This window comes from Lissotriton helveticus, chromosome 8 (genome assembly GCF_964261635.1).
Source record: "Lissotriton helveticus chromosome 8, aLisHel1.1, whole genome shotgun sequence".
Taxonomy (NCBI): domain Eukaryota; kingdom Metazoa; phylum Chordata; class Amphibia; order Caudata; family Salamandridae; genus Lissotriton; species Lissotriton helveticus.
Genome location: NC_136069.1, coordinates 264,627,739 through 264,649,865, shown reverse-complemented (window position 1 = coordinate 264,649,865; position 22,127 = coordinate 264,627,739). Strand labels below are relative to the sequence as shown.

Sequence of the window (22,127 nt, the reverse complement as noted above, 5' to 3'; positions counted from 1 at the left end):
ATGTAGTGGCATCCACATCTTTGAGTTGGCCAGATGCTCTTCCTCTAGTGCTCATGAGCATGCGCAGCACCCCTGACCGGAGGACAGGTCTTTCTCCCCACGAGATCCTGATGGGGAGGGCCATGAGACTTCCTACAGTTCCAACTACTGCCCTACTGAATATTACAGATGATCTGATCTTAGATTATTGTAAAGGACTGTCTGACGCCATCCATTCTGTGTCCCTTCAGGTGCATGCGGTTGAAGTTCCAGCATCGAGGAACCTGTGTCATGACCTGAACCCAGGGGACTGGGTCTTGGTTAAAAAACACGTCCGGAAGAACTGCCTAGATGTTCGCTGGCGTGGGCCCTTTCAGGTAATCCTGATAACGAACACCGCGGTGAAGTGCAGGGGGCTGCCAAATTGGATCCATGCATCCCATACTCGAAGAGTTCCAGCACCTCTAGAAGGAACAGCTCCTATCCCAGACGAAAGCCCGGAAGTGGAAGAAGAGTCGCAAGAAGGGATTGAGGCAGCTGAGGGGGTGTCGGAAGAAGTTGGGAACGCAACGGATTCAGAAGAAGAGCGAAGGCAGGACGGCAGTGAGACGGAAGACGCAACTGAAGGAGAGAGCAGAAGTGAATACGACTCAGACTCAGATCCGTATCAGAGCGACCAAGAACTAAGTGAGAGGACAAGGAATAGGAGAATAAGGCTTGGAGCTGCCACTTGGCCAGCAAGGAGAAGAAGGCTAAGTTTGAGGTCGGCCCAAGAAGAAACGCTTGCTCCTATATCCGAAGACTCAGATCCAGAAGAAGATATCCAGGATCAAGCCGAGGAGGGTCTTAGAAGATCAAGGAGGGTGCGAGTGCCTAGCAGAAGATACTCTACTCCCGACTGGACCTACCTCGTTGCAGATGTCTGGGAGACACAGAACAGGGAGGATCAGGGAAGTGGAACTGGTCAGAACTGACCCGATCATCACAGTGCAAATAAGGTTTCTACTGCCAGGAGCGGAGACCGAAAGGTTGCTGACACTCAACATCGTTCATCCTGCTCTCCTGAGCGGAATAAGAAAATTGATTTTAGAGACAGTTGAGTTTCCAGTTTGCTGTTCACGATATCCAATATTGGAGGGAACTCTTCTTCGTTTGGAAATGCTTGAGCGAGTAGTAGAAATGCTAGGAGCGATTATTGTTGTGGATTAATACCATACTACGAATGTCTTCAAAGGGGCGCAGAACTGGAAAGGTGAAGAAAGTGATCTTGATTAGAACGGACCCCTTTGTAATTGTGGATGTAGAACTGATAGTACCAGGAGTAGAAATTGAAAAAACGCTAACTCTCAATTTCGTCCGTCCACTTGTCCTGAGCGAAATAAGGAGAATAATCCTAGAAAAAGTTGACTTTCCATGTTGTGGTACGAACTGCCCAGAACCTGAGGGAATGTTACTTCGGATGGACATTTGTGAAGACGTAGTGTCCCTCCTTGAGTCATACATAACTTCAGACGAAAATAAGACTTTTGAAAAGAAATTGTAAAATTGCTGCAAGATAACCTAGCGCCGAGTGGAAGAAGAAAAGTGGTAGGGGTTTCATTTTAGTGGATGGAGAAGGGCTAGGGTTGTCTATTTTCTACTGGACTTTGAACTGTTTTGCGGAAACAAATTGTCAAGCTTCCAAGTGTTCAAAAGAGAGACATTGCAAGAGAGAAAGACTTTGTTTGAAAAGAGGAAGAAGTTGATGCGGGAAGAACGTCCAAAGCGACACTGTTTGAGAACATGGAGGCTGGCAACCCGAACCGCAGGGCAAAATGTATAGTTGTTACACTTTTAGGAGTAGTGGTTTCTCTTATAATTTTAGTGGTAACTGTTTCATTCCTAGTGGGACACGAGAGGGATGAAACTGCAGTCAAGGAGGTCAAGGGAGTGTCAACACCGAGAACTCCTATTGCTAATGATAAGGGAAACATCAATGATAAAGACAAAGCATTGTTAGATGCAGAAGTAAAAAGGTTACACATGGATGAGTCACAGGGAAATTACAGGTCAAATGCTTATGCTAAATTGCTTTATGAATACGTTGACACCATGGAGGTGAAGAATTGCTACGTTTGTATGCAATTACCAGCTTCTGTGGAGGAGGGTATCAGGTACCATCATCTTCCATTGACATATGGAATCACATGCAGTTTGTTGTTGAGCATATTTTATGGACGAGATGGATTTGAGTATTATTTCTCGAATTTCGACTCGACATTGCCAGAGGTCCCGAATTTCAAGCATTTGAACAAATGGGACTATTACAAAAGCGAAGACAGATTACACAAATGGTTTATTCCATGGAAAACGTTAGATACTTCACATGCTCGAAGGAACAATCTGACTTGTCAAGTGTCAGAAATTGAGAAAAAGTTTATAGGACAGGTAGATACTAGAAACAGGAGGCAGAAGATTTTGAAGGCATCAGGACAATGGGAAACAGATTGGACCAAGGAGGAAAGGGCACATCAAAGAAAAGGTAGTATTGGTCCAATTGCTTTGGATAAGGAGAAACGGGGGAAACTGTGCATACACAGGAGTTACTCCTATTATGAGAATTTTTATGTAGGTCAAGTCAATTGTGAACATGCCTTTCAACTGGAGTATTACTCTAAGGATTTTTTGAAGGGGATGCAAGCAATTCCAAATGTATATTTTGTATGTGGAAGAAATGCCTATGTGAAGCTACCAGATAATTGGTACGGATCATGCTATCTGGCTGTTGTCTTCCCTAAAATATATCATGTTGAGAATTTAGACACGCCAAAGAAAGAAATACCAACTAGATGGAAGAGAGGGCTGGGTGCAGCAGAAGTAGTTGGAGATGTACTCGGTGCTGCATTCCCTATCTTAGGACTGATATTGAATGACATTAAGATCAGGAGGTTAGCTACAGTCATAGATAGGCTATCTGCCAGTACTGCAAGATCATTGATGCTGATAGAAGGGGAGATGCAATCGATTAGGGCAATGGTTCTTCAGAACCGACTTGCTTTAGACGTTCTGTTAGCTAAAGAGGGAGGAGTCTGTAAGGCTTTGAAGGTCCAGGAATGCTGCACTTACATTCCAGACAATTCAAAACCTCTAGAGAAGTATATACGAAACATCACTGCCATACACTACGAAATTGAGGATCTGGCAAAAGTAAATGTGTGGGAAAAAGTAGGTCATGGAATGGGTAAAGTTGGAGGTTGGTTTGCCAACTTAGGAAAGGGTATCGTTTGGTACATACTGAAACCCATCATCATAATTGTGATTTGCGTAATCACTTTGTGGGGATTGGTGCGTTTGTATCAATGTTATAGAGCAAATAGGTTGCAGAGAACTATGAGGAAACAGGAGGAAGAGTTGACAGCGATGCAGGAGACTCAATACAAGAGTCTGAAAGCATTAGAGAGTATACCAGTAATCCCGCGTTAGCAAAAGTTTACTATAATATGTACGAAGATAAGATTCTTACCGTTTAAAAATAGCCGCGCCTAGTCTTACTGGTACTAGCAAGTCCGTCGTCGCTCACAATGCGGTACCTCTTTCACTTCCGGGTAACCTTTTTAGTTAAATTTGAGCATGCCCTCAGTTCGACTGGATACGGAAAACGTACGGACGTGGGCTGCTGGGGTCGCCGATAATATCGGGAAAGGTGAGTGTGCTCATCCGCCCCTTTTGTATCTCATTCTACCGAATTACCGAGTATATACTTATGGGCCAAGTCCACCAGTCCCTTATTTATAGATAGGATCTACGGGGACGTTTACTGATAATATTAACATGTACCTCTCAGGATGCGGCATTATTGCTGGGAGGGGATCTTACATTGTTGGACCTCCTTTATAGGCTCCACATGTATTATGGTGGCTGGAACTAACTTTTGGTGGGTATCGGCGGTCGTTACTTTGAGGGCAACTGCATTATTGTGCACATTGTGCTCCATTATCTATGCCCAAATGCTGTTTGACTGTTATCCGGGGGAAATTGGTGCGAACTGTTATCATGCACACGTTGACATGCGTGCTGTTTACGAGGCTCGAATTGTTTACTCGGGTAGTTTTTGAATTAGCCGTGAATAGTACACCATTTCTCTGATTCAGCCTAGCCTCAGGCATAACTTTATTATTATAGCAGGATTTGACATTTTCCGTAGACTAACTTGCCGTTTCGTATTGTTTTATATTTAGGGTCTTATCACAGTACCCGCAACACGTGACCCAACTTGCACCATGAACTGATTAATTCAGTGAACTTTATCATTTGCTTGTAAGTTTATGCTAACATACGTTGCGAGATGGATTAACGTTCCACGTTCGTTTCCAATTCAACTTATTTTCATTCTCTCTTGAAAGCTCAACATTTCATATTTATGTATTTTTCAGAATAGCGCTTGATTTTGGAGCACTATATTATTGGACTTCTAATACTGAAACAGCAGCTATACTAGAGAAATCATTCTATTTTTAATGTAAGTTTCTTGAGACACCGAAATTTTAAATGTAAATGTAGTAACAACGTTATATTGTTGTTTTTAGGCTTAGAGTAAGGTAATTATAATGTAGTTTCTTCCTCCTATTCCCTGTTACTTAGGATTTGATCCATATCCTGAGTTTCTATTAAAAGAAAGGCCCGAACTGGGAGAATCACGAGCAGCCAAATTGTGAGTAAGCTGCTAACGGGGATTTAGCTCCTTATAAACTATGTGACACTTTTTGACCGAATATCTGTTTTACCCAACAGATAAACTGCTGCCTAGTGTACATCTGCTCAGGATTCACGTTGTGTTTACTAGCACGAGACAAGAGAGACCTTACCACTTATTGAACTGATCTTTATAGGTACATACTAGTTCTTTTAAATAGAATTAAAGGCCCACCTCTGCATCTACATTGTTTTTGGCACTAATTTAGCCATTTCTGTATTTTTTAGCCTCTCTGCTACCATTTTCGACAAAGTATTTTAAGTATTTTGAGACTCTAGAGCTCCGTTTGGACCCTTTACTATGCTCATCTGCTACCACAGTATACGCTTATTATATTTCACTTTGTGCATACTTGCTTTTTGGTACAGTCTGTACTTTGGATTATTAATTTAAGAGTTATTTGTGTATGCACACTTTTGTAGGGTCTAATCAAACGTGTGTTTATAATTTCAGTCGCTCTGCTACTAGTTTTGACAAGGGATCTTCGGTATCTTGATAATCTAGAGCTACAAACTGGAATACTGTCCCAGGCTCATTCAGTTACTATACCACAAGGGTATTTAATTTTACTTCCTTTTTGAGAATCTTCGCCAATAAATGAGTCATTTTTTAGAATTATATTTGGTGTCTCGACACACACTTGGTTTCTTTTTACCCACCTCTTTCAATCATGTTTTTTCTACAGATCTTTTATATCTTTCACATGTGGGTCTTCTATCAATTAGTTTTTAAACAACTTTGGCATAGCCTCATATTTTTGGAGCTATGTGATTATTTATTTACACTTATTTCTGACATTTTCACATTTCTTAACTCTCTATGCTTTAGGTTTTCTTTTCTTTTTTCTTTTTTTCTTTTTTGGTATGACACAATCTCTCTCCAATTGGAGACATAATTATTAAGCTTACAGTTTCCTTCTTGGATACATGTGCCAACTATTGTATTTATCTTTTACTTCCCACAGCCTTGAGGAAGTCACGGTGGTGACGAAACGCACGTTGGCTGTTTTCGTGCTACACAGACAAGGAACTGGAACTATAATTAGGAGATGTTTTTGCGTTATTGTTCAAATTGTTTGAAATCTATCCCATGTATTTGTGAGGCAATAAATCACTGTTGAATCATGCAAATCTGTTCTGTATACTGAATCCTTGTGACACAACGTCTGTCTCATGATCCTAGGGTGCTTTTTGTGTTATAGAAATTAATCTAAAATGTGTATGTGATACATTTAGAGTGCCGGGGTCATGTCTTTTGTGTATTTTTGAATAAGTCATTTTGTGTCTTGTTCTAATAATTATTCTGGGTAGTGGGGTATCTTACCCTGAGTGGCACCTACTAGAATTGGTGAATTGTGTATAAGTGTTATTTAAATTGTACCCATATCTGATAACACCTTTTCTTGAAGTGCGACCTTATATCCACCACTACCGTGTGTGGTTCTACACTTTTCCAACCTGTTCCAACCCTTTTTCCTGTTCTCCCCCATCCTCCTTAGTTTCCTCATGCAGTGGTGATTTTGGCTATATAACCCTCCGTCCACCCGTCAAAGTGACCCTCTCAACCCTGCTCCCACACCCTCTTGCCCTTGTGCCCCCATCCACCTCCCCCACCTGCCTTGTGGGACAATCAGACCAAAGGTTTGAGTGATAGAGCCTGTGCAATGCCACCCCGTCACAATCTAGTTCTAACTTTTGGGAGATATCCCATCAGTACCCTTCTTCATCCACCAAGGGGAGACAAGTATATCAGCTCAAAGGTAGCTAGAGAGCAGGACTAATCACCCTACTTCATTTTCAATTTATCAATATACTCTTTGGTTTGGATTTCTGAAGTAAAAGCTCTCATGGTGTTTTTATATATGATTTTCAGGCGAACAAGATTCATCAATTAGGCTTCAGCCCCCAAAGCTTGGCAAGGTTGGGTCAGCTGCCTTAATCTCCACCGTCTCTCGACTGTGACGTGGCAAAAATCTGGTCTTACAAAGAAGGACGGATCTTCATGTGCCCATTTGGCATCAGGTCACGCTTTTGAGAACACTTATTCCCAGAGCAGATTTTTTCCAAAGTAAATTAAGATTGCCCTTGGCTTTGGGTTTTCTCCATCACGAAGTTGCCCCTGCTTTTTTAGTGTCAGTGGGAATCGGTGCAGCCGCTGTATCTCTAAGTTCCAGTGCAGGAGTTCAGGAAAGGCTCCCATCATTATTTTTCAACATGTATGCGTGAATATATTGCCATCTGACCCTTCTTTAATGCCAAGAACCAGCAAGTTGTTCCTCCTTTGTCGGTTTCCAAATTTTTCAGCTTCCATTGAAGATCAGATCAGATAGATGTGCCGTTTGGGACTCCGTCCGGACTTGGCTCTGGTCACGTCATCTTCTAGCATTGCTCTGCGCTCTTCTACAGTTGAGACAATCTACACAGGCTTTAGCCATTTTTCTCACAGTGCCCTCCAGCTTTTTAGCTGCCAGCTGGTTCTTCTTCCCATCCAGTTGAGTCTCTTCTTGGAGCTGTTTGACGGACTCATAAATTAATTTCAGAGAGGGTTCTTCATTAGTGGTGTCCTTACATGGCTGGTGAATACCTCCTGCCCTGGAGGATTGGGGTAGACTTTCTGGGTAGCAGAATAGTCCCATTGCAGGGTAGATTTTGAATTAGACCTGACAGGCTCATCGGCAATGTGCTCAGACTATTGAGGGTCTCTATTCTACTTGAAGAGCCTCTTCCTTCTGACCACTGTCCGGGTCCCATCTGCTGGCTGCTCAGACTGGAGCTGGAGAGCTGAGCATTATCGCCTGCTTCAGGAGCTAATATTGGAGCCACTGGTTAATGAGAAAAATGTGTCCCCTAGCTCCTGAGTGTCTTCCAACCCCTTCTGCCCTATTCCCTTTTCTATTAGCACACAGGTTTCCATGTCCGTGTCGACCTAAGCCTGCATCTGTGTAAGGGACCAGTGGGATATTGATGCTGACACGCCTCAGTTGAGGCCATTTGGACAGGTAAAGGTAGCGCCCATAGCCTTTGGTTATCATAGGGTACCGCCCCCCCACCTGGCACTCCCTCAGGGTCAGGGTCAGGGCCAGGGCCTCCCCAGGAGCTAGTAGACTTGGCTAATACTTCACCTACCGCATCTGCCTTGCTTGTGAGGTCGACAGCTCCCTGCTCATTCTACTCCGCACCATCAATACCCCCTCATTGGTCCTTTTGGTCCTAATGGGCTCCCATTGCTTCATTCATGTCACCTACGGGGATTACATTAGTGGGTAAAAACTCAGCAATACTCTTTTGCTGGTGTTGAAGTTGAATCTGAGGTTGTGTCTGCAGCTGGAGAGGGGGTTCTGTCTGAGACTTTCTTGTTTTTCCCCAGCCTTTTCTCTTGCCTTCCTTCCCCCTTTATTTCTCCCTTTTTAAGATGTTCAGGCTCTGTTTTCCTTTCAGAGGTATTTTGGCATTAGGGTTAGCACTGACTCCTGGCTTCCCTGCCTTAGAGCGCTGCAAGGGCACATTACTGTTTTCATTAGGGGTAGCAACTGCCTCAGCACTCGTGTTTGCCTCAGAGATCTTAGCCCGAGCAGTGCAACCTGGTTTGGGAGGCATCCTTCTTTTTGTGCGGCTGCACACCATAAGCCACCCAGTCCTGCAAGCCCCCACAGCCCCCCTCCTCTCCACCAAACCGGAGCTGCAGCCGAAGCGAGGCGCAGCACTCTTAAAGATCCCCAAAGGCCAACAAACACCACGACTGTCACAGCCACCTCGACTGCCTGCAATGTGTCTGCAACAATAGCCAGAAGCCAGTAGGTCCTCATTTAATTAGCTTTGATGCCTCAGTCCAGCATATCCCACATTGCTGTTTACTAATCCGGGTGGCGAGGAGTGACCAGCGCGGCCATTGCAACAGGCGCCATCTTGTCTCCATAGTTTTTCCATTTTCACTGCATTTTCTCTTTCTCTAACAGAGATGGAGGAGGAAGTCTTCAGGAGAATCAGCCAAATGGTTTGATTTTATTTTTATCTCTATCACCTGCCGGGGCATTTATTTTTGTACCAAACAAAGATCAAGATCTTGTAATGACTACAGAGGACACAATAAGTTCACAGTCAAGGACAGAAATACTTTATCCCTTGTGAAAACCATTTTGGAATATGTATGAAGTTTGAGTCTTTACTAAACTGAATTAGCGAGGCGTGCATCATGTTGTCCATTAAGAGAGGTGATGAGTGGAACATGGCTTTCCACACCCCTTTCGACATTATGAACATTGTGTGATGTTGTTGGGATCATGCAATGCTCTTCCTATCTTCCAGTTCTTTATTGGCTCTATATTATTCTGATATGGTTTATAAATATGTCCTGATACACATGTTTCTGTTGTTGACTCAATGAACATACAGAGCATATACCCAGTTAATATTGCCAGTCAAGTGAACACAGTCACAGTTTCGTGATTTTACAGCCTCAAAAAGCTCAAGAAAAACTTCAAAAAGGACCACTCAACTCAAGCACAACCTACACCCACACACTCATTCTCAGAAAGCTTGAATATGGTAATGCACTCTATGTAGGAATCAACACCCACCTGATCAGAAGACTCCAGACCATACAAAACGCATCAGCCAGACTCAGAGTAAAGCTTCCTTCCCACACAAATATCATGTTTCTCCTCAAAAATATCCATTGGCTCCCATCCGCAAAAGCATAGCTTCAAACTCGTCACACACACTTGCAAAGGTTTGCACAACCTTGGGCCCGCCTACCTCATCAGCCGGACCACACACCTCCACTCAGATGGACTCCTGCAAGTACCAGCGGCAGCAGGTGCTTGCCATCGCCTACCTCTCTCCCAAAGGTAGGAATGACCTATCCCTACACATTAGAACATAAAGGCCTGTCTTTTCACCTAGACAAGGCCTACATGCTGCCAGTGCAGACCCTATTTCCTATTTCACAACTCCAGGTTACCCTTTCTGGTGAGGTGTGCAGTCTACAAAATATTAAGAAAATAACATAATATAACTTGTAGCTATTATACTATTTCAGCATTTATACTGTAAATCATTAGAAAAAAATTGAAAAGGAAAACGTTGAATCTTAGATATGGATCAAGTGCTTCAGTCTTGTGTATGACTCCTAAGAAAGAATCTGCTATTTTACATTGGCCATTCTTTACTCGATTTAAAGTCACTCATAGGTTCCTCTTATTCACAAATTTCGTTTTACTGTTTGCTAAATACTTTTCAGAGACTGCTAGTCATGTAAGTAACTTGTAGCCTTAAAAGGGAGAATCTGCATAAAGTGTTTTCCTGAGAAGATATTGTTGAAAGAGACTTCTAAGAATTAAAACAGATGTGCAGGCTCCGATCCTGTGTTGTTCAGATCAAATCAAAACGTTCATGTTTAAGACAATTAATTCACACAGAGGTGTGGAAGCAGTGTGTCTGGGAAACAGAAACATGATGGAAGATAACATCAAGTATTCTTCCTATCTCATGTCTCAGAAACTGAATGAAATAATTCAGTACTTGAGAGAGAGCTCCTGGCTTTGAAGATGGTTCATATTGAGTGGAGACATGTATTCATCTGGTCTAAAGAGCATTTTGAGATTTATACTGACCCTCAGAATACACAAACAGTTGTCAAGCTGATGAGCATTCTCCTTTGCACATTATGTGATTTTGTTTTAATCCATATTCCAGACTCAAAAGATGTTGAGGTGGACGTCCCCTCCTCACATATGAATAGTCTGTAATTCTTTGGCAAGTTATTGGGAAAGTTTAGACTTTTTGGAAAAAAAAGATTGCATAAGAATAGATTCATTGGGTTATAAATCAGGGAAATGCACAAAAAGAGAAATAGATTCAGCAATCTATAACAGAGATACAAGTATTGTGAAAAACTCAAGAGCGGTTGGAAAATATGGTAGCCTGGCATTTAGTGGCTGGGGTATGTACAAAGGTAAACTGAGAAATACTCTTCTACGTCAAGGCCAGCAAAAGCAGGTAAGCACTCACATTCTTCTAAGTCCCCAATAATTGAATCAGAAGTAGTAAACTTGAACCTGGTGGCTCGTATGTGTTGTAGGAGTTCTGCTCTTGCTGAGCTCATATTTGCCTTACTTCAAATTTTTTGCTTTGGTTTTTCTTCATTGGCTCACTTAGTCCTGTTCCTTTTACCTGCTACAGAGGCACCTAAGACATTGCACCTGTTTCCTAAATTGCAGATATTCTGAATGTTTGGTCTACAGTCTGATGGTGTCTACAGTACTGATTCCTTTGGTGTAAAAGGGCATGCAGCTTGTTAGTTAAAAAAAAACACATAAGGTCAGACTTTAACCAGATCCACATCCATTCCTTATACAAATGGCTGAAGTCTTCAGATGTGTTGTGTCTCCTATACTGTCTTATATCCTCTGCCCCTTTTTCCCTTTTACTACTCTCACTTAGAGCTGTGCATTTTATTTTGAACTCTGGGAACGTCCATGGAAGGAGATTGTCAGATTAACCTGCCTCATTCCTTGGTGGGTAGAGTGCATCTAAAACAAGTAGAATACAGAAGAATTGACCGATTTCTACTTAAACTCTTTTAGATCGGTGAACTGAATGTTGTTCCAGTAAACGAGCTATTTTACTTCCAGCTCTGCAATTTTCAGGTTGAAGTAATGAAGACGTTTCCTGACCACATATTCAAGGACATAGGTAAGTAAGGCTACATTAGATTTGGTTTTGTGATTCCTTGGTAGCATACTGTTGATTCTGAAGTCCCAGAACAATTTCTTGGAAACCCCAGTTATGCTCAACATAAATACTCAGACTGTAGCATTTTGGTTATCTGTAGCCTTTATAATTGGCCCCTGAACCATGGCATATGATCTTCCATTATCCGAAGTAATATAAAAAGAGTAGACACTTTTTGAAAGATGGCCAATTTTCCTTCTTGCAAAAACACCCTTAGCTCAAGAATTGATCCAGGTCTGTTTGGCATATATATTTAATTCAATAATTTCCGATGGAGGTACTCTGTGTCTGTCCTGTTTCTGAAATACAATGTACAAGGCTTTGAGAATTGAACAAACTCTATCTTACAGTTATCAACTTCAATCCAATAAGCAGACAGAGTGAACTAATCAAAGTCTGTAACACTATTTGTGATGTTAGTGTAATACTATAGACACATTGGTTTTCTTATCTTCCAACAACAGGGTTTTTGTTTAATAACACTGCTGACAGAGCTCCTAAGATTTTTCCATTCTACTGCATGGAATGTTTCCATTTCCACTTCAAGTGGCTCTGTTAATTCCTGGAGCTACAGAATACTTGAGCCACTTATGAAAACATAGATAACTAATTTCTGAAAGTCTACATCATTCCAAATTCAAGATGAAGAAGCATACTGAAAAATCACTTATTTTTATCCTGGTATGGAAGCTTGGATGTTTGGTCACTTTATTCAATTTCATACTATTCTAGTACAGTTTTGACTATTATTTCGTGTGCCAAGTGTGATAACAAAGCAAGTTGATCCTCTGGCTTTCCAGTTGAAGTTACCTTGTTCTTAGAAGACGCTTCCTGTTTTGAAACAATCTCAAATAAGGGCAGATGTGCCTGAAACTTATCACTGATTGCTAGCTGATACTCCACTAATCATTGTATAAGGAGAACATGAATATGAGTGTCCAGAGATTTTTGAGTCTCAAAAAGTTTCAAGGGAGACTTCAGTTTCTGATCAAGTGATAAAATGAGCACCAGTGAGCGGTCTTGAGAAAACACTATTTCAGTTCATTCTTCATTATTGACCTTTTTTTCCAAAGATATCTGGATAAACTTAGACCTTCTAAATGGCAACATCCTGTCATATTCATGCTCAGAGTTAGGAAAAGAACAGAGCATGTTCAGGTTCTTGCAGCTTTTCCATGGAGATGATGTCTTGTATGCTCTCCTGTACAGTATGGCACCATTTGTTGCACCGTGTTTATATTGTCTCCTCTTGTGTTTTGGAGTCGCTCTGGTGCTTCCAAGCCTGTGGGAACCCAGAGGTATTCTTCACCACAGAGTAAGATAGGCAGCAACAGGTCTCCAGTTTACTGCATGGCACATGTACTGTCAAACATGGGTTTCTTCTTTGCAGGATCACAGATGCTGAGTTCCTAATGGAAGGTGAAGCTTGGTCATTATAAATTGCTCAATCCATGACTGTGATCTCTACCGAGAGAATTACATAAACCTCAAAATCCAAGATGTGTTAGAGGGTTGTTCCTGTTTGTGTTTCATAAAAAGCAGTGCTTGAAAAGGGTGGATGCGTCTCAACATTTTTCTCCTTGATGTTCCATGTCAGGCAATGCCCCCATGCTACGCATTTCATCCTCTGATTTTTCTCAGCATGTCTGGATCATTCCGTGCGATTGTTTTTGTTTATGTTGTCTGCTCTAGCTTTTTATATTTTTTGGACCTTTCCTCTAAGCAATTTTCGATCAACTTCCTTGTGAGTAATCAAATTTTACCCGATGAACTGTTTGGCTCTTTTCTCGTTCCTGATGTCAGGAGGAGTTTAGTCACTTGCTGGTTATCACCAATGAAGACTATAGAAATAATCTACATTGATAGTCAAAGGAGGCTTTTTCCTTTTTGTTCCGTGACGCACAAAATCGGACACCTGCCAGCATTCTTGTATACTATTCTTTGCAATGAAAGTTGTACATTTACAAGTTCAATATTTAAATGATTAAAGATGCACCATACATTCATGTTTTCTAACATTTAGCCCACGTTTTGTGAAGAAAAAGAATACCATATGTGATGTGCTTGGTTCTCTTTTATTAACAAATGGTAATTTTTGTGCTGTTACAGTACTGCAATTGATTTTCCATATTTAGATCACTGTGCCTAGGAGATCACTAGGCAAAAGGTTTACTGGACGTGTATTACATCAATTTGTGGTTATATGTAAATATCACAGCTAGAGTTCTAAACATAGCCCAATTCACAAAGTTAAAGTGAGACTAAGTCTAACTTTGTGTCTTTTTAGGTATTCACAAAGGGCGTTTACTACTCGTAAGTGCCCTTTGTGAATACTGAAAGTCATAAAGCTCGACTTTCAATATTTACAAAGGGCATTTACGAGTAGTAAATGCCATTTGTGAATACCGAAAGTTGTAAAGTTAGACTTTCATCTCACTTTACCTTTGTGAATTGGGCCCATCCTTTCTAACTAATAGGAGTATCACTGTGCATCCATAATAAAATAGACCATTTCAAACGTTTTTATGTTAGGTTGTGATCCTTTGAGTAGCTGGTAGTGTAAAGTAGAGCAGGTATTTTTCTCTTTGACTGCTGTAATTTACCACCCCTTTCCAATGTATTCGTTTTTATCATTGTGTATTATACATTTTGAGGACTTTCAACCAATAGGAGAAAAATCGTATTCCTGTGTGATTTCATTATTAGAATAACTAGAGCTTTTAAATACCATAGTGTCAGAAATGTGGTTATTAATTTGAGAAGGGGCATCACTGCCAACTCAATAAAACCTCTCTGGTTAGGTTAAAAACAGTTCTGAAATAATCTGTGCTCAACCCCTGGGTATCTACAGTGCAAGCAAGAGGCAGTCCTCAGAGAAGTGCAATTTAAGTTCAATCAGTACCATCACTTTTAAAGTAAAGAGCACACCACAATAAAACTCCTGAACCAATATACATAGTGAAAAATGTAACGAGCAAAAAAGACACCGAGATTATCAGAATAGATTAAGGGGAAACCAGACATATAGATTTTAAAGTTTTAAGACAAAATGTGACTAGAAAAAGTCAAACCCTATGAAAAGACAACAGTTTGTGGGAGACCTGAGCCATAAGTATAATTTTGGATTGACAGATCTTCTACACAGTCCTGAAGCCCTTAACTTTGCAGAACAGGCTACTGAGCTCCAGGTCTCTCTGCAGCCATGTCTCCTGCAGAGTCTATAGTCAGCGCGGCCCTCTTGTAGTCTGAAGTCCTTCAGTTTTTTGTGTCCCTTGACCAGCTACATATGATACCAATCACGTGATCATTGGAGAGCAATACTAGTCCATGAGTGCCAGCAGGACTCGGAGGTCCATGAGTCCTTGTGTAAATCCTCTTTTTACAGTAGATGCAAGGAGTCAAAAGTCAGGGTTCTTCCTCCAGTAAGGCCTTCTTCTTCAGATGGAGTCTTCCCAGGTTCAACAGTATTACAAGGAGGTGATGTGGAGGAACCTGGTTTAAACTGTGCAATCGAGGAATTCTACAACCTAATCCTTTTCATTTTCTTGCAGTCTCATGTCCTTTTGTAGACCTTCCTCTTGGCCTTGGAAAAATATTCAGGAGCCCCTGTTTCAAGAAAGTGGGACCCAGCTGTCAGAAGATAATCCTGGCTATAGCTTTATTGCCAGTCCCCTACCAGTTAGAGCAAAAAGTGATTTTCCCTCCTATTGTGGTTATAGTCAAACTGCCTAGAAAGGTCCTGAGAAGGAATAGGGGATGCACTTGTGAGATCTCCTAGTTAAATGAAGTATTGCTAGAGCTGTTCTTTGTTCTGCCAACAGCCCCTGTCCACCCCATATAGCTAATCCCAGCTAAGTGATCCTCATTTTTAAGCTATGATGTACACGTCCGCTCCGTTTGCGGTGCAACCCCTCTGAATTTGTCTTCAGAAAGAATCTTAAAACTCTGCTCTTTGACTCCTGTCTGGAGGGCGTTTAAGCCCCCGGTGATCAGTCCTACTCTTTTCTGACCTCTTCCACTAGCAACAGGAAGCCTTGTTGGAAGCAGCTATGCGCTTAACAAATGGCTTGTATTGTATAGTATTGTATAAATGATCAGCAATTAACATCCATTGGTCTTTACTGGTCTTAGAGGCAAGCCAATTTCCTCTGAGACAGAGATGTTTACCGTCCCAATCCCTGTCATTCAGTATTCCAGCTCTGGAGGTGTGATAAGTGGTAGAAATGGTTGCCCCTGATGTTCTCAGGATGGGCTGACTAGGAGTATCCAGGGAATGAAATAGAAAAGCCCTACTTGGCATGTCCACATCAAAAGAGGTGGTGCTAAAGCTGTCTTTTTTGATACTGTTAATGTCAGTGTTAAATGTAAAATGAGCAAGCGTATAGAAGAAAACACAACCTATTCTTCTCTAGCTACCATAAATGGTGAGCAGTGTAATGTGGGCCATTTTCCTTCAGCAGTCTACAGGACAAAGATTGGCGAGTGACCTTCCTGTCGAAGTTGGTACTTCAACAAGTGTTACGGGTAAACACCCTGCATGTCCCAAACTGTAGACTATCATGTCCCAACAATGGGTAGATTCTTCTTTTTGGCAAAGTTATCCCCTGTTCATTAATGACCAGCATCCTGACTCAAACAGCTATTGGTTAAAGAGGCAGGTGCAATCAGCACCGAGGTCAAAACAAGAGGGATTTTTGATTTGGACAATTCCCCAACAGAAGGATGGTGGCCAAGAAACCCTTTACTTTCATTAGATTGCACTCTTCTAGCAGTCAGCAAAGTACAGGCCCTGAGTTGTGAAATACAAAGGGACAAGTCTCCTATGATTCCCAGTCAATTATTAGAGATGATTTTGTATGAAATCAGAGAGAGAGACATGAATATTAAGGAAACGCTTACTCAGGGAGTTTCAAATCTCGAGAATGGGTTGAGATCACAACAGAATGTGTCTGGTGATGTGAGGTACAGCATTTCCTCTCTCAAAACTAAACTTGTTAGAAAATAATTTGTGTCTATCAAATCTATATTTTTGGGACCACCAGGGAAGAGGGAACCCAATGGTTACAATAAAGTTTATCGATAACTCAATAAAAATATATATCCTTCCTGACTTTTAGTCAGGAAGGATTAAGTTCGCTTTGAGAGGCGAGTGGTGCCTTTTAACAGAGGTTTACAAGTTTACATGTTTTTATGGTGTGCACTGTGTTTTTAACAATTTTAAACTGTGCACCTCTCTGTTTTTAGCTTATTATAACTGGGCACTGCAAAGGGGGGGGGGGTTCTCAGGGATTGCTACGGAAGCATTTTAAAACTTTTTAGCATTCTAGACCCTGACTCACCTGTCTCCCCTGGTCTCACTGGTCCACCACCGGGATTGTTGTGGAGGGAACCAAGGGGTGGTGGATGCTTCCTCCTTCTCCAGCCCCACATCCGGCCTGGCAGGTCCGACTGCCATCTTTCTGGGGTTAGCGCTCTAGTCCCTCTCCAATTCCTGCCACAAATGCAGGAGAGGGGTCGGCCTAAGGCAATACCTTCTGCACACGTCCACGCCTGGACGACTCAAGGACCCAGGACCCCTGTCTCTTACAGAAGAGAGGAACTCCTTGGCCAACGCTATACTGGATCTATTAGCCACTGTCTACCCATGACCTGGGTGGCGGATCCTACGAGTATATTTGCTGTGTGTTCAACCTTTCCCCCTGTAAGAGTGAGGGGCCAATGCGTGGTACCCTGAGCGCCCATGTCAGTGAAATAGCAGAAGGACAAAGGGGCGCCAACACACACACTGTGTGTTCCTCAATACCAGATCACTCATTAAAAATGGGTCAGTACAACCCTGATACCCTGATATCTGCTTTCATACGGAGACCTGGGCCAATGAGGGGTCTGACCCAGATATCAAGACTGCAATCCCAGAGGTCTTTAACATCCAAAGGCTGGAGAGAACGGGGCAGAGAAGAGGGGGTCTGGCTATTGTATATCGCAGCACGCTTGAGGCGAATTTTACCCCAATGTTCCAGCCTGACTGTGAAGCACTTATGTTTGGGATTAATCTAAAAAAAAATCATACACGTTCCATGGAATGTTAGTATACTGACCCCCAGGCCAAGGTACGAGTTCCACGGATACAATCCAGCCGTTTATGGAATCCTGTGCGACTCATGCCAGCTTTACGCTGGTAGGGGACTTCAACTATTGCCTTGAAGTGTCCTCCAACAAGAACTCAGGGCAGTTTAGATGGTCCCACTCACACGGCAAGCCATACGCTAGATGTAGTCTTCACCAATAATGCGGACCTAGTCATTGACAAACTTCTGCCACTCCTATGGTCGGATCACGAGGCCATTTTGTTCTCAGTCACGACCGCAGGCAACAAAATAGATAGCAACAGCATTAACAGAACAATCAAATACAGGCCCTGGAAGCATAATAAAGTGGCAGCATTGTGTGAGGCCCTGTCTCAATCAACTCCTTTGCCTGAGAGCAATTTAGACTGCGCCACTATTAGCTTCACACACTGGCTTAATGTGGCTTGCTCTAAAGTAGTGCCTGAAAAAAGGCTAAGGAGCCATAGGAAAAATCCTTTGGCTCCTTGGTTCTCACTAGCACTTAAAGCAGAACAGCTGAAGTGCAGGTTGCAGGAGTGTACATGGAGGAGAGACTATGGATCAGAGGAAAAAGCCAAATACAAGAAATGTCTCCTGGAGTATAAACAGCTGATCAAAACAGAAAAGATTAAATACTTCTCAGAAAAGATCAGCCTCGCTGCAAACTCCACCAGGGAACTCTTCAAAACTGTCAAAAGCCTGTCCAATTGGAACAATAGCAACACTTTTCTACTGGGTGTAGATGTGATCTCTCCCCTCATCAGACTGAGGCTATTACCTCAGTGACATCCTTAGGAGAAGGAGCTTCTCCGCTTTTTGCTGAGTTCTTTCTTTTCTCACAGGAGAGAATTATCAGCCTTATGAGCTCCGTTGAATCTGGTGCCCCCTCGGACCCTTGTCCCCCCCTTGATTTTCAACAAAGTGGCCAGCACGATGTTTGGACCACTTAAGGCCATATTGAATGAGGTGCTCAGCTCTGGGCACTACCCAAGTTGCTGGAAAAAAGCCTCTATTCTTCCTTGGTGAAGAAACCCTACCTCGACGCAAAGCTTGTAGAAAGCTATAGGCCTACCTCTCGACTTCCCTTCCTGGCTAAACTGCTAGAAAAGGCTATGAACAAAGACATTCTAGCATTTCTGGACGTGCATCAGCTGTTAGATACGGCCAATATGGGTTTAGAGCTAACCACTGCACAGAATCAGCTCTGGTGGCTGCAGCAGAGGAGATAAGAATAAGAGTCGACAAAGGAGGAAGAGCGGCTCTAATCCTCCTAGATCTCTCTGCCGCATTTGATACGGTTCACCATGCTTTACTCATAAAGCATCTGTCTGCTTTGGGTTTCAGGAAATCTGCACTAGCGCTGCTGAGCTCCTTTCTGGCAGATAGAACTCAGTGAGTGGAGATGGGTGACGCAAAATCACATACTTTCTTGCTCCCCTGTGGGGTGCCGCAGGGCTTGGCACTTAGTCCCACTCTTTTTAATGTGTATGTGACACCCTAGTGCAACTGATTCTCAGTTTTGGTCTAACGGTACTGTCATATGCCGATGATCCACATATAGTGGTATCCATCTTATCTCAGGTTGAGAAAGATGCTGACATTTTTTGCAGCTCTACGACGGCAGTGGCGAGTTGGATGCGGACCAACTGCCTTAAGTTAAACTCACACAAAATGAAGGTACTACACTCTGGGAGAAAGACCTCCTTCTGGAATGCATCCTGGTGGCCGAGAGAGTTGGGCGACCTTCCAAAGCCGGTGCAGAAGGCAAAAAACCCGGGAGTCTTATTTGACACAAAACTGTGTTTTTCTGTTCAAATTAATGCAGTAATGTTGGGAGAATTTTTTATGCTGCGTATACTCCAAAAAGTCCTCTCATACATTCCCTTCGACCTGCAAAAAATGGTTATGATGGCCGTCATCACATCCAAAATGGAATATTGTAACTCCCTTTATCTAAGGGCTTCAAAATATCGGCTCCAAAAATTGCAGTCTCTTCAGAATGCTGTAGCACGGACACTTCTGAAAAATCCTAAATTCAAACCTGATTCCCATTTACTTCATGATCTGCACTGGCTGCCTGTGGAGAAGAGGGTGTCTTTCAAGGCACTACAAGGCGCTTTATAAGACAGACCCGTCGGATTTTCTAGAACGGTTCTCCTGGTACGTGCCCAGCAAGAGCCTTGTATCTAGCTCTGCATTCATGGTTACGGTCCCAAGAATCAAACGAGCCAACTAGGGGGGCAGAATGCTAGCCTATCAGGGGGAAAAACTATGGAACTCTCTCCCTCTGGCTTGCCACGCACAGCCGGCGCTACTAGTGTTTAGGAAGCAGCTGAAGACCTGGCTGTTTCCATATTAAATCTATGAAATCACCTGGTCGTCTTTCTCCCCCCCCCCACACCAATGACTCCCTCTTTTCCGGCCTTAATCTGTTCAGTGCTAAGACACCCGCGGGTAATGCGCACTTTTTAAAATCATTTCATTCATTCATTCATTCACTTTTCTGCTGATCTCTCAATAATGCGGACACATAGGGTTCCAAGTCAATGAATTCCTCATGCCAAATATCCACACACTATTCTAGTGAACTTTGAAGGTTACTGAACAAAGAGCAAAACCTTTCCAAAGAAATTTCTCAAAAACAATTTGGGGCACTATATGATTTCAAGTTTCAGGTTTACTCTGATTTTAAAATAACTGCAGCTTGTCACAGGAAAGCATGTTGGGGGATACTTGGCTCTTTCAAAGCAGCTGGTCCTGAGGCATCTTTTTTCCAGCAGTCAAAATTCAAGTGCTTATTTGTGCGAGCTTTGCACTGCCTGAGCGTGACTTGTTAGAGGTTTCACCTTCAAAAGCCTCTCAATCATATATATGAGGTGATGCAAAGATACTCTGCACAGATTTGCATGGCCTCATAGATATGGAGTAAGATAAAGCAGTGCAAGTCCCTGCATTGCCTTACTCGGGCTCAAGGATCAACACTGATGGATTTTGACACCGCCCCAGATTCACTTCATCACATGAAACAGGGGCATCGCCAAAACCACACGCCTCCCTAGAGCAGGTATAATGAGCAGATATATTTGTATTTGTATTTTTCCTCTTTCCATGTGTGCTGCATGCTGCAGCACACATAGAATCAGGAAAACATCTCTTGCAATTGTTTTTGTGCAAGGGTGCCTAGGATGGCGCTAGGCAGAAAATTGTGCGGAAGCACAGGGGTAAAAGACAGGAATGCACTGTATTTCATAAATATGGTACATTCCTGCCCTACTCCAATTCTTTATAAATGAGGCCCTCAGTGTATTGCAGAAAGGTCCCTTTCAGACTGTTTCTTTTGCACCAAAGGCTTATGACTTTTTAAAGGAAATCCAGAAGAAGTGAAGTCATGGTAAATTAATCTTAAGGAGGTTGTTGGATGCCACACATTTGAGGGAATGCTTTTGTGCAAGGATAACTATATGCGTTAAAAATGTTGGACCACTGCTGCACAATCTCCCATGGGTTACTATATACTGTTTAGACATTTATTGATTAATGCCTCTTTAAGGACTATGGTTTGGGCTTGGTGGGAGAGGATATATTCTCTCGAGGTAAAGGTCAATGTGCTGTCACATGGCATGATTAACTTGGCTTGAATATGCATTTAGGATTATAAATCAGCAGGTGCACCTTGTAGGGGGTTGCTATTTTTTCTCAGGCCTTAAATTGGAAGCGAGTTGACGTCAAGAGAGACAATCCATGGAGACAACTCTAGATTACTGCTATTTTAGATACACAACAACTCAACTTTGTTAACTACTATCAGCCTACTGACAATGTAGGTCCATTTCAAAAGATCTATGACATAGCATTGAATTCCAATTATAATGGGTATCTATTTTATTGTTGTCCAATTCCCAGAACTCAACACATCATGCAATAGGAAAATAACAGTCAAAGCTTAAAACAGCAGTTATCTCAAGGTTAAAAAAAGACTGTGTACTTGTAGGTCCTTGGTGTTGTGATAATTCTTTAACTAAACAATAGACTTCTTTTTTCAGGCAATATTGCTTAGCCTCCAGGTTAGACGTGTTTTTAAATTCCCAATATCTTTTAAGGAAAACTTCTTCAATACTGGCAGATGGAGTTTTGACAGAACTCTTCTTTTAGATCAAGGCTGGAAGGATGAAGTTCGGGTCTTCATGGACAATTTGTTAGCAATTTACTCCCAACAATGCCTCACCTTTTAGGGTCTGGGGCACATTTAATGTGTGCTTTAGGGGACAGGTTTTTGCCTATAAATCCAAGCTAAATATTCTGCTTCAACAAATGTTTATAGCTCTGCAAGAAACACTTGAATAATGCAACTGTCATGCACTCACCCGGTCCCAACCATGGCGACGACACTGGAGCCAATGCTGGACCTCCTATTCCTCCCGAGAACAGCTAATGCCTAGGAATCTAAACCTGAGAACACACACTGTCCCCAAGGGGGGAGGGGGCTGGGGATAAAATAAGAGAAGTGAGATTTGTGGTGTTGGATCTGCTCTGTGGCTTTGTGACACTGCGTAACGAAATCTGTCTCTTCTGAGACAT

The 22,127-nt window shown here is 42.3% G+C and overlaps 1 long non-coding RNA gene across 1 annotated transcript; it reads left to right on the top strand.

Annotated features, from left to right (window-relative positions):
* The first annotated feature begins 3,592 nt into the window (after positions 1-3,592).
* On the top strand, positions 3,593-5,266 carry LOC144771597 (uncharacterized). Its single transcript, XR_013599380.1, has 6 exons — positions 3,593-3,661; positions 4,197-4,275; positions 4,392-4,477; positions 4,600-4,669; positions 4,750-4,847; positions 5,165-5,266. It is a non-coding gene; the product is annotated as an uncharacterized LOC144771597 (long non-coding RNA).
* The last annotated feature ends 16,861 nt before the right edge of the window (positions 5,267-22,127 follow it).